At 32.7% G+C, this 12,422-nt stretch overlaps 1 non-coding gene across 1 annotated transcript; it reads left to right on the top strand.

The window, feature by feature from the left end:
- Positions 1 to 1,288: 1,288 nt before the first annotated feature.
- On the top strand, positions 1,289 to 1,370 carry TRNAS-AGA (transfer RNA serine (anticodon AGA)). The gene has a single exon. It is a non-coding gene; the product is annotated as a tRNA-Ser (tRNA).
- Positions 1,371 to 12,422: the final 11,052 nt, after the last annotated feature.

Raw genomic sequence — 12,422 nt, 5'->3', positions numbered from 1 at the left:
AAGTACAACTTTTTCCAATTTATCAATTTGGGGCAATTGCTAGTTTTAATTTTAGTAAAATTTTGATAATACATGTAATTATATACATATGAGCTTGGCATTTTTATTTGACATGTTTTATAATTTAAATAATTTGATTTTTCAATGATTAAATATATTTTGATTTATATTATTATTATTATTATCAAATTTTAAGGTCACAACCAAGCCATACACCAAATTGGTGTATGAGACCCCCTTGTTTGTGGGACGAGGGACCCACCTTTGCACAGTGATTTGATTGCTAAGTCTACAAAGGCATAAGTCATACATACTGTACCCCCTTTGGTTTTGAACGTGTGACCTCTTAGGAGGAAACACATGCTCTTAACTATTAGGCCCACTCAAGTGTTTAATACATGGGAGTTAAGATGTATCTAGCTCAATTTAATTATTAATAATTGATAATTATAATTATTAATTTAATTTTTTTAATTGAAAATTAATTTTATGTAATTGGGTCGAGTCAAAATCTTTTAATTAATAATTACAATTAATAATAATAATAATTATTATTATTATAAATTTCTAATTAATGCGAGATGCTCATTCTAAGTTCAATATGAGGTAACATGTATATAAACACACACATATATACTTGTTTGGTTTGTTTAATTAAAAATATTATAAAACATCAACGTGGTCATATTAAAGAGAAATAGTAAAAAATCTCGCTCTCAACCATAAATAAAATATTTTGATGTCCATATAAAACAACATAATCTTATAATCTTAATTACCAATCTATCAAATCTTTAGAAACATATTTTTTGTTAAATTTTACAAATCTACATCTCAAAGAAATTTGATCTCTTATGACATGTGATTAAAATAAATCATTACTAAATCTATATTCGTTTACAATTATTTTTATAATAAACCTTTGATAAAAACTGCTTCATCGAACTTTACCTAAATTGCATCATTTTGCAACATATTTATAATCATAAAACCAAAGCAGCTGATATGAATATCAAAGTGGCCAAATTCTCTTTAAAGTTGTGACACTCGTCCTCTTCTTTGGAAGTATGTTCTTTATTATTGTTGCATCTAATCATTATATTTCCCATTACTATTAATTGGAAAAATAGTCTTTCAGATCCCCAGAGTTATTATAAAAATTATAATTAAAAGCCTGAGTCCAACCATTCAAATTGTTTTGCAAAATTAAATCTGAGGTTAACTTACAATTTGCTGGTAATTCAGGTTCTTGTCATAAAGCTGTAAATACCAAGATTTAACCAGTAAGGTGGACGTGCCGGAGTGGTTATCGGGCATGACTAGAAATCATGTGGGCTTTGCCCGCGCAGGTTCGAATCCTGCCGTCCACGTGTTACTTGTTGATGATAACAATAAGTCATCTTCGTTAATCTTTTTACTTATTGATGATAACAAGAAGTCATCTTTAATTAATCTTACATTTTTCCGGTTTGTTTTTAATTTAAAACATAAATATAATGAAAAACCTAGAAGACAAATATAATCCTTCCGTCCAATTACATGTTTTTAAGTTTTGGTTTGTTTTTATTTAAATGATAAATATAATGAAAACCCTGAAAGACTAATATAATCCTTTCGTTCAAATACATGTTTTTAATTTAAATCATAAATATAATGAAAAACTAATAAAATGAAACAAAAAGGTTTATTAATCCTAACATTCTAGGTTAGGAATATAAAAATTGGGTTGTTATATTATATAAAAGGTTTTGTATAATCCCAACATAAAAACTAATATAACAGAAACAAAAAGGTTTCATTAATCCTAACATTTTAGCTTTTTAATTTAAAAGACTAATATAATGAAAAACCTAAAAATTTTAAATAATCTTGAAAGTTTTTATATAACCCTGACATTCGTTTTTAATTTAAAACACTGATATAATGAAAAACCTAAAAGAATAATATGATGAAACAAAAAGGTTTATTAATCCTAACATTTTAGGTTGGGATATAAGAATTGGCTTGTTAATTTAGAAAAAAAAAATTATATTAGGTTGGGATATAAGAATTGGCTTGTTAATATTTTGGCACCACATATCAAATTCAGGACTATTGGGGTTGGGCTCACTAATTATTGCAGGGGATCTTAATTTTTCATGGGCTATGGGGAAATCTGGGGTGTCATAGCTAGAGTGGATTGTTTGTCTGTTTTTTTTAAGGATTTGATGGATGCTCACACTCTCATTGATGTGACCCCTCACCCACTGGCTCCCACTTGGAGAAATGAAAGAATTGGGGATGATGGTATATCCAAGTGATTGGAACGGTTTCTAATTAGCTCCAATTTGCAGACTTTGCTGACAGGTTTGCAATCAAACATTATTCCTTCCTATTTGTCGGACCACAGGCCCATCTCACTAGAGTGGAAGGAGGTGGAAAGGATGCATCATTATCCTTTCAAATTTAATCCCAAGTGGCTGAAAACGAAGGGTTTTGACACACTGGTTAATAATACTTGGAGGAGGTCGATAATCCCTGCTCCACAGGACTGCTCATCACTTATTTGTAAAAAGATGAAGGCATTGAAGAGGGATGTCAGCACATGGTGCAAAGCGAAGATAGTGACGTAATTAAACTCCCTAATTGAGATCGAAAAATCGATGATTGGATTTAATGATCCTTCGAACCCCCTTTTCTTCTCTGCTCTCTACACGGATAAAATTATAGCACTGGAGGGAACAAAAAGGAACATCCTTTTATCACATGAGGAGGACATAAGGATTAAACGCCAGGCTATATGGATGGTAGCTGGGGATAAGAACATCAATTTCTTTCATAAATATGCAAATATGAGAAAGAAGATTAATACCATTGAGGATATTTGGGATGAGGAAGGCCACCACTACACAAAGTAGCAAGACATTGAGGAGGAAACTATTAAATATTTTAGCAAGTTTTACAGACAGATTGATCATGATATCTTTAGGATATTCCAACACATAGGAAATAGTCAAGTATAACTTGGTCTAGTGTAGAGTTAGGTAAAGTGTGTTTCTTTACTATGTACTTTTGTAACTTACAATCCGACGGTCACGATATGTTCTGGACATGATGTGATCTGACGGTTCATTCTCTCCTCGGTATTACCTACACTTGATCCGTGTCTTAACACCCGATTGGTCCATGATCTCTATTTAAAGAGCATGGAGGGTCATTTCTAGGGTAACCGTTCATGAGAGAAGCTTATGTAAATTTTCATTCTTTTATTAATAAATTTCTAGAAGTGGTCGCATTGGCTTAGGCTGTGGACTGTTTCCCTCTTTGAGGGTTTTAATCACGTCAAAAACACTGGTGTATTGATCTGTGATCTGTTTGTGAGCAGTGTCCTTTGGTGTTCTGTCTGAGGAACTTACCTTGTAAATTCCTACATGGTATCAGATCTATTTGAGGGCCTCATCCGTTGGCAATCCAAATCTGAAGCTGGTACAACTGCATCCGACTGTCGTTTCCCAGATCTGTTGTTTCTTACCGCTTTCGGTTCGAGAGGACTGCTCTATTGTGTTAGGAGCATCTGTTCCAGTGAGGAACCCCTTTCATTTCACGTGAAAAGGTTTTCGGCAGCCCTAGCTATGTCATTTTAAAGATCTGGAGGTATACAATCTTTATTTGCAGTTTTAGCTATTCATCTCTCTATTTATTTCGGTTTATTTAGCTCTCTGTTTTTTATTACCGGATCTATACCTTTCATTTCTGCGTATGCTCTTTGCTCCGTGACTCTATGCGATCTGAGCAAATCAAAAATAGAAATGAAAGGTTTTTCTCATGCGTATGCTCTTTTCTGTCGTGCCTTGTGATCTCGGAAAATCAGAAACATGAGGAAAATATTTAGTTTCCGGCTAAAGCTAATTTCAAGCCATAAGGTTTGTTTTTTTTGTATGTCCATGTTGGGTTTTGTTTTGTAGGAAACTTTTTTTTTCAAGTAAGCACACATCCCAAAGCTTTAGTGACTCAAAAAAAAAAAAAAACACTTCCTCTTTTCCAAAAATTACTAACTTTTTAAACTAGCTCACTTGCTCCAAAGTTACTTTTTGAGAATAGAGGTTTTGAGTTCAAGTCTTTCTTTTTGTTGAGTTATTTTTTCAAAAAGCACATGTAACTTATGTTTTAAGGTTACTTTATGTAAAATTGTTCTCACCCATTATAAAAAGTGAGTCACTTATAATTCTAAAGTCTCTTTATATTTTATTTAAGTTACAATTTAGTGGGCAGCTCATAAAGTACCATTGTAAAAGTGACTTTCACTTATTTATAAAAGTGAGTCACATAAAATCTTTGTTTTAAAGTGATTTAATTATATTAAGTTTGGAAGGGGGGAGGGGGGCAGGGCGGGGGATTTTTTAAAAATATTAACATTATCATTCATTTCCGCACATTCACGCACTTCGTCGACATCTTCAACAACTTTTCTTCAAAAAGCCATAACGTCTTCGTCCGAAAGCGATTTTCAGAGCTGTTTTTTTTTAATCAGCCTAAGTTTTTAAGATCTTTCCATTGGAACACTTAGTTTTAGTATCTACAGCTTCAGTTTCTGTTAAAATGGAAAGTCCATGCTAAGTTATTCTTGACAGCACCAACTACTTCCAATGGTGGTCCTACATTGTGGATTTACTTAGAAGTAAAGGTCTTTACAGAATAGCCTCAGGCCAAGAAACCAAATCTCAAGATAAAGATAAGGCAACCAAATGGGAAAATAGGCAAGATCAAGCACATGGGTTGATAGGGATGTCTATTTCTCCAAACCTTAGATTCCATATCACAGAACTTGATACTTCTAATGAAGCAATGAAACAACTCACTAAAGTTTTTGGAATTAAAAATGAAATTAGAGCTCATCAACTCGAAAATGAGTTGCTTACATTGGACCCCAATAATTTTTCTTCCATTGAAGATTTTTTATCCAAGTTCAAGACCCTTAGACTTCTCTTGGAAGCTATTAAGTTTAAGAAAGAAGATGGTAGCCTTATCTATTCCATTCTTACTAAGTTGGGACTAGCCTACTCTATGTTTGTTTCCACCTTTCATTCTATTAGAGAAGCCTTTATTTCTCAAGGACAAGATTACAAGTCCCCCTCTTTTGATGCCTTTTGTGATTCTTTAATAAGAGAACAAGAAAACCTCTCATATCTTGGTATTTTTAATCTTGGAAACTCTTTTAAGAAACCCTTAGCCGCCCAACAACAACCAAATTCAAAGAATCATAGGAAGCTGTTGGGCCTAAGAATTATCCTTAAAATACATCCACTTTCACTCCATTCACAAATTTCTCACCTCTATTCCGCCACCATGTCACCACATCAGCTTCACTTTCATCATTAAATGGGTTACCATTGTGTTTTCCAAAACATTATTAATTCTTAGTATTTTTAAGTGAATTTGTGGTTAAACTTTAGAAAATAATATCCATATACTTATATCTAACAATTAGAATGAGTTTGTTGACATGCGTAGGTACAAAGGAATCTTCCAAGGCATCTTTATGTGGCTCTCTATGTTCAAATTCAAACTTGAGGAGATCATGGACCTCATGGAGAAGATCATGGGCCTCATGGAGGAGATCATGGAGGATAGGGTTATGTGTCACCATTGGTTGAGAAATATGTGGATCAAAGGAGGGCATAGTGGGTCTACATTTATGAGTTTGTTATCATAGCTTTTGTATAAATAGGAGTGTTATCTCCTTCATTTGTAATTTTAATCTTAATTTGTAATACTAATTTTTAGAATCTTAGAACCTAGTCCTTCATTGTAATATGGTAATGTTAATCTAGATAGAATTTAGAATAGTTTTGGATAGGATGATATGAGCTTATAGCCATTGTACTTTGAAAATCATGATGAATAAAATGGAGCTTCTTTGATCCTCTACATTTGACTTCTCTTTTGGTGTGCTTGTGAATCCTTGGAAGGATCCCCATTGCCTAGCAAGTGCACTTTTGTTTTGGTAAGATTTTATTTTATGTTTGTGAATTTCATTAGATTAAGTTATTAGGTTCATATGTTTGAAATATAAATGAATGACCTTTCGTAAGAAAGTATTAATGTTTCCTTCAATGAATCTGATTTTTTATTTAATGTTTGATTTCATTAGTTTAAGTTTCTGATTTATATGCTTAAGATATAAACGAATAGTCTCTTGGAAGAGAGCTTTAATATTTTATGCAATCAATCAGAATTATGTTTAAAGAGCTTTAATTTCATTAGTTTAAATAGTTGATTAGAAATATTAATAAACAGTCTCCTGTAAGGGAGCTTTAATACTTCTTCACCTAGCTTAGTTTAGTTTGTCTCTGAGTCCATATATATTGGATGATCCTCGAAGTTTACTTACCCAGATTGATAGTAAATGAAACTCTAATTTGCATTTGCATTTTAGACCCAACATTTTGGCGCTGTTTCCAGGGAAGATGATTTGGAGATAGACTTAGGAAGTTATTTTTATTGCAATTTATTTTATGGACTAACTTGTAAAACCTGGTGATAGTAGGATCTTCATAAAGGAGTTCAAGTTTGAGATTTTTGATTTTTTTCGTACTTAGTTAGTTTCAAAATCAATTTTTAAACCCCCCATTTCTTACTAATCCATCTACGGATGAGAAAATTGAAGATGTTGAATAGGTACTTCTTGGAAAGCAAGGACAATATTGAGGATTGGTTTCAAAAGAACCTTGCGCCAAGTCCAAGAATAAGACAGGTTACTCACATGTTTGCAAATCATAAGGTAAAAACTTTAAATCTAGATGTGAGCATTTTTGAATTTTTAGTCCGTAGATGGCTTCACTAGAAGCATTCTTTTACCTAGGAAATAAAAAAATCTTTCAAGTTAAAGGTAGAATAGATTAGAAAAAATAAAATGAGATCTCATAAAGTTTTCTTTTAGCCTTGTTTTCAAAAAATAAAAATAATAAAAAAAAAATCATCCACATTTCTCATGAATAAATTTAAGTAAGAGCCACTTCATCCACGCTAACCTGCAAAAATAAAAATAAAAAACAAATCAATAGGTTAGTATGCTCTCTTCCTGTGCTTTGAGCGATCAGGAAGATCATAAAATCTCTTGATTTATTTTCAAAATTAAATAAAAATTTCTTGCTAGGAATTTGCACAAAACATTAAAACTACAAGCATTATAAGAAATCAGAATCATTTTTTTTTAAGAAATTCTTTATTTTTGATTTCAAAATTAAATCTGTAGTTTTGTGATTAGATAATTGTGTTGAACACTTAGGTAGTCGATCATAAGGTAACACCTTTGTTGTTTCTGTCAATGTTAACACTGTTAGTTGCTTCAATTTGAGCACTTGGTCAGGTTCTAATGATGGAAGATGAGAAGCATTACTTTTGTAATAAGTCCATGTGCCATGTGCAAACAGGCGAAGTAGATCCAAAAATTTAGAAAAATCAGTTCCCTGAAGCTCCAAAATATTTGGTACCAAGATAATTTCAGAGAAAGCAAACAATGATGAATGCGCAGTTGCATTTTGGATTAATTTGATGACTGCATCCACTCCTTGACAAGAAATACAAGGAGTGCATCCATATTCTTAAACATCACAGTTACCTTCAAGTTCATATTTTTCTGCCTGCTCGACAGCTTTCGATGCACTTTCCCTTTCAGCAAAGTCAACAAATCCAAACTCTCTTTTGCTTTGTCCAGGTTTTGGAGCTGGTAGAACAACTTTAGTGATTTCCCCATGACACTTGAAAAGTTCTTTCAACTGCTCTTGTGTCACATTCTCAGGCAAGTTACTCATGTAAATAGCCTTAACCTGAGGAAGGACTTTAATTTTGTCAAAGGTATAATCACTTGATACAATAAGCATGCAAATCGCTACAAACTCGACAACAAATGACTGGTTAACTTAGTCTATCTCATAGGTTATTTTCATGCGTATAAATACAAGCATTAAAAGTCAACACAAATTTACAAATACATCAGCTATAGAAAGAAATTAATTCAACATCACTGTATACAAATTCTACCATATAATGGACCAAAGATTCGCTAATAAAAATAAATTTTCAAACCTAGAGGAAACATTTGCATACAAAATCACACTTATAGAGATACTTATAGTAATTGGGAAAATACAAACAGAAAAACAGTTGCATATCCAACCTTCAGTGAACCAATCTACAACTAAAGGAGTTATCATACCTCTGTTATCTCAGGTGTATTCTTTGGATCAGCCCATCAACCAATGTCTAAAATACATTCGGTCAAACTGCATTCAACAACGTTCCAGCAATATCTACAACACTAGTTTTTCGCCTTTCTAAGGGAACTGCAGATCATTTTGTAGCTATCTTGTTATCGTATCTCTTATATTTAGATGAAATGTTTTTGAACTCTAATTTGTGCATTAGACCACCATAAAATTCGGATTGCTGGTGAGCCAGCATGGTTATAAAACATGAAGCCATACTCTGTATCAAGACACGCACGCACGGAGGGGGCACATCTGGATTAATAGATCAAGGAGATGGATTCTTGGTAGATTGTTTGCAGGAGAAAACTGAATGGCCACAACTGTCTCTCCATTAAAAGCCATTTTTTTCACACGCAGTTTTCCAAATAAGGCTCCAGAGAACCCCTCATATCTCCCAATGGGTTATGAATTGGCACAAATCATTTTTGGGTTTTGTAAATGCCCCTATTTTGAGAAAAACCCAGATTTTAGTTTTTAGGCATTCAGTTTTATTTGGCTAGAAATTGAGTTTTAAAATGATGTGTGCTATGATGAAAAATGTTTTCCATCTTGAACTAGCAGCGAAATAATCTTTTCCAATCACCTGAGGTTTCAGAAGTGGGCAATGCTGGCAGTGAAGCTGCTACAGGAATATTACAATAGGCAATTATCAGCTGGATAATTTCTCTTTAAATCTTGCAATAATGAAATGCAACTCCATCACATCACTTGGGAATACCTGAAGCACAAGTAGACAAGGATGACAGAGAAGATGATGAAGGCCACGGAGCATCAATATTATCACTCAAGTCACAGGTAAAGCTAACAACAGTATGATAATCAAATACAACATCTGTCGGTAGACTTCGCAATAAACAACCTGAATAAGTTGAAAAATAGTAAAGCCACATTGTCACAGAAAATTTAAGAGAAATTTAAACTATAGATAAACTAGGTCAAGCTCATTCCAGAAGGTTATAACCAAACATTCTTCATAGCAAATTCAGATCTTGTTACAAAAATCAAAATATAGATCATGCATTTCATGCCTTAACAAAAGAGAGCCACAATGGAACAGGGAGTTGATTTACTTTTCATGGTTATTTTTATTAAAAATAGATTGTTATTAACATCATGAACTGGACTAAAATTATGCTTTTGATATTCCTTAATCTGTTTAATTTTGGCATACAATTTTTGCATAAGAATCAGGAAGGGAATGACCATCTCTTCTTAAACAAACTTATGTTCTTTATGCCAAGTTTTTTTTAGCAGGTTTTGGATGATCAACCAATCATTAAGGAGATTAAATTGTGACGACAATTGGTCTTTAAAAGACTATTTTCATGAAAAATTCTAAAGAACAAGACCATGATCATAAGAATGACATTTCCAGAAAATTACAAGTTCTTGTAACTTCCTGTAAGGGATTAATGGTTTGATATGTTGCATGACAGATTAGAAAATTCAAAGACTTGGGGGGTTGTTCCTAAATGTACAAGGATGGTGAAATACCTATCCACACTTGAATACGACATCTATAGGTGGCTAGTCAACGTTGGTCAAACTCAACTATTTTAGTAGAATGTCTAGAATTAAGGAGTAGATTTGCTATTTTTGAGATTTTTCATGCCATAATTCACTTTTTCCCAGCAAGAGTCATTATCCATTTCTCATTATCCACATACACTTCATTACATTTTCTTCAATCCTAACCCACCAATAAAAGCAATGAAGCTCATTTACAAGCTTTTTGTTCCACTTTAAATATTCATTGTCAGATTCCATTTTCCTACCCTTGCAAATAAAACCTTGCTTCCATACACCATTGAGTCCATAGTCCTTGAGTCTAAATATTTTTCTAAAAACATCTTGAAGCTTGCATGCCTTAAGGGCAAGCTATCATGCCGATAAACAAAGGGAATACATCAATGTCCCTTTTTCATCGGATCTTCTAAGTATTCAACAACAACAAATTCATTCATACTTAGAAAGATGTGTTAGGGGCATCTTGACTCTCATCCACACCAAAGATGGGAGCTCTCATGTTGACTAGTGGCATCCATTAATGGCCACTAAGTTAACAATTTCTTGTTATGTTCGACACCGAAACATTTATTCACATGAGAAGAATTGTGCCAATGAGAGTTGAAGACTTGAAGATCCATCATTTTGTAGCAGAGGAAGCAAATTTACTTTCATTACTTTTAGTTTTTGATGTAAATGACTGGAGGACAAGTCAATAAATAAGGTTGGGGGGAAAGTGTAAATTCTAAATTTTGTATACCTTGCAAGACTTATACGTTTTCAGCTACATTCAGCAGCAGATTCCGAACATTCAATAGAAGATCTAGTAGCAGATTTAGCAGCAGATGCAGCAACAATAAAATATTCATTTTTTCGACTTCATCCACCATTTTTGTAGCCAAAAGAAGACGACTATGATCAGAATTTTGCAGCAATACATGCACAACTCTCATCCATTTTTGATAGGGTAAGTTGAGGTATGATATTTTCTAGCATTTAACCATTTAAATTCCTTGAAAGCTAGAATGATAATTTTTGGAAAAACTTCTTTTCCTCATTTCATAAAATTTCCAAAACCATCAGTTTAGTGGGGAGATACATTTACATTCATACTTTGTCACATTAATATTTTTCCATATTCATATATCACATTCTAAAACCCACATACTTTCCAAATATATTTACTATTATATCATTATGAGCATATAAATGGCTTTGTAAAAAGTACTTAAAAGTTAATTGGATGCCAACACAATCATGGTTGTCACACAAGAACTAGCCATGATGCATTCCAACAAAAATACTTTGCAATAAGAATCAAATTATCATTATGCAAAGTTCATACATTAAAATTGAATGCAACAAACAAAATATGGTTGAAACACAAGAACCAACCAAGTTGCAATTCATCAAAAACACTTTGCAAAAGTTAAGTAAATGATATCATGCAAAGTTTAAGCCAAAGTTCAAGTATCAAAAAGAAATGTAATAGATTGCTTGAGGACATGCAATACCTTCAGTTTGAGGGTATGTTGGGCCTAAGAATTATCCTTAAAATACATCCACTGTCACTGCATTCACACATTTTCTCACCTCTATTCCACCAGCATGTCACCACATCATCTTCACTTTCATCATTAAATGGGTTACCATTGTGTTTTCCAAAACATTATTAATTCTTAGTATTTTTATGTGAATTTGTGGTTAAACTTTAGAAAATAATATCCATATACTTATACCTAACAATTAGAATGAGTTTTTTGACATGTGTAGGTACAAAGGAAGCTTCCAAGGCATCTTTATGTGGCACTCTATGTTCAAATTCGAATTTCAAGAGATCATGGACCTCATGGAGACGATCATGGACCTCATGGAGGAGATCATGGAGGATAGGGTTATGTGTCACCATTGGTTGAGAAATATGTGGATCAAAGGAGGGAATAGTGGGTCTACATTTATGAGTTTGTTATCATAGCTTTTGTATAAATAGGAGTGTTATCTCCTTCATTTGTAATCTTAATCTTAATTTGTAATCTTAATTTTTAGAATCTTAGAACCTAGTCCTTCATTGTAATCTAGTAATGTTAATCTAGATAGAATTTAGAATAGTTTTGGTTAGGATCATATGAGCTTATAGCCATTGTACTTTGAAAATCATGATGAATAAAATGGAGCTTCTTTGATCCTCTACATTTGACTTCTCTTTTGGTGTGCTTGTGAATCCTTGGAAGGATCCCCATTGCCTAGCAAGTACACTTTTGTTTTGGTAAGCTTTTATTTTATGTTTGTGAATTTCATTAGATTAAATTATTAGGTTCATATGTTTGAAATATTAATGAATGACCTTTCGTAAGAAAGTATTAATGTTTCCTTCAATGAATCTGATTTGTTATTTAATGTTTGATTTCATTAGTTTAAGTTTCTGATTTATATGCTTGAGATATAAATGAATAGTCTCTTGTAAGAGAGATTTAATATTTCATGCAATCAATCAGAATTATGTTTAAAGAGCTTTAATTTCATTAGTTTAAATAGTTGATTAGAAATATTAATGAACAATCTCTTGTAAGGGAGCTTTAATATTTCTTCACCTAGCTTAGTTTAGTTTGTCTCTGAGTCCATATATATTGGATGATCCTCGAAGTTTACTTACCCAGATTGATAGTA

The sequence above is a fragment of the Pinus tabuliformis genome, chromosome 6, assembly GCF_031772625.1.
Source record: "Pinus tabuliformis cultivar Carrire ecotype Pingquan chromosome 6, CPIR1, whole genome shotgun sequence".
NCBI lineage: Eukaryota > Viridiplantae > Streptophyta > Pinopsida > Pinales > Pinaceae > Pinus > Pinus tabuliformis.
The sequence above is the reverse complement of the archived record's forward strand: the minus strand, read 5'-3'. Positions and strand labels throughout refer to the sequence as shown.